Below are 1780 nucleotides of genomic sequence, written 5' to 3'. Positions count from 1 at the left end.
CCTGACAATGCATGTGCTTGTCCAGAAACTGCTTAATTATTATGAGAATATCTGTTCCCACTATCCTCTCAGATAACATGATCCAAATTCTAACCATTTGACAAAAAATTCTTCAATGGATTCCCTCCAAACGCCCTATTCCTTACATTAAACCTAAGCTTTACCTTAAACCTATTCCCTGTGCAATTCCTAAGCCCTCTCCCAATGACCACCCTGCTGTCTTTATTTTATTCTAGGGAGCATCATTGTATTCTTCTACCAGAGAAGGAAATAGCCTAACCTATCTCCTACCCTCTCTTTAATCTGTCATGCTTTTATTTTCCAGTGATCTATTAATCTCCAGGTGAAATTTTATATATACCACTTACGCACACGATCTTCAACAACCCCACCATTAAATTCATTGCAGAACTTGAAAGAAAAGAAAATCATGACCTTGTTATTGAAGCGACAGTTCCAAAATCACAATCACACAAATCACAGATATATTATGACTGCTAAAATTGAAGTGTTCTTTTCATCAATTGCCCTACATGTATTGCAGCAGAATGACGTCTCTGACTATTCAGATTTTTGTCTGAGACTTGGGCCAATTAATTTTGATGAATTCTGAAATATAGGAACTGGAACATAAGCCCCATACCAGCCACTGTGAACAATGATAGGATTACCAATCATTTGATTACTCAAGAGATTTGATGTTCAAAGCAACAGGAGTTGTAGCTGACAAACCTAGAGTGCCCTCCATAATGTTTGGGACAAAGACCCATCGTTTATTTATTTGCCTCTGTACTCCACAATTTGAGATTTGTAATAGAAAAAATCACGTGTGGTTAAAGTGCACATTGTCAGATTTTATTAAAGGCCATTTTTATACATGTTCAAGAAGGAACTGCAGATGCTGGAAAATCGAAGGTAGACAAAAGTGCTGGAGAAACTCAGCGGGTGCGGCAGCATCTATGGAGCGAAGGAAATAGGCAACGTTTCGGGCCAAAACCTAGTATAGTAAAGAAAAATCACCAAACACCTGTCCGACAGATCAGAAACACTCTTCAGGTGTGGATTTGTCAATGACCACTGTCTGCAGAAGGCTTCATGAACAGAAACACAGAGGCTACACTGCAAGATGCAAACCACTGGTTAGCCGCAAAAATAGGATGGCCGGGTTACAGTTTGCCAAGAAGTACTTAAAAGAAGCACAGTTCTGAAAAAAAGCCTTGTGGACAGTTGAGATGAAGTATGGAGGAGAGTAGGAACTGCCCAAGATCCAAAGCATACCACTTCATCCGTGAAACATGGTGGTGAGGGTGTTAGCTAAAGATGGCTGCAATACAGGCCTGGCAGAGCATCACCAGAGAAGACACCCAGCAACTGGTGATGTCCATGAATCGCAGACTTCAAGTAGTCATTGAATGCAAAGGAAATGCAACAAAATCCTAAACATGACTACTTTCATTTCATTTACATGAAATTACATTGCTGTCTCCCAAACATTATGGTGCCCTGAAATGGGGGGGACTATGTATATACAGTGCTGTAATTTCTACATGGTGAAACCAAATGTATAAAAATGGCCTTTATTAAAATCTGACAATGTGATTTTTTTTATTATAAAGCTCAAGTTGTGGAGTACAGAGGCAAATAAATAAATGATGGGTCTTTGTCCCAAATTTTATGGAGGGTACTTTATATATTGAAGACACATATCAACAATTAACCACTGAGAAATAAAAATAATCCAAAGTTGATATGTTGCATTCAAAATCATTCAGGTATGTAA

Source organism: Leucoraja erinacea, chromosome 7, assembly GCF_028641065.1.
Source record: "Leucoraja erinacea ecotype New England chromosome 7, Leri_hhj_1, whole genome shotgun sequence".
NCBI lineage: Eukaryota > Metazoa > Chordata > Chondrichthyes > Rajiformes > Rajidae > Leucoraja > Leucoraja erinaceus.
This window is presented reverse-complemented; position numbering follows the sequence as displayed.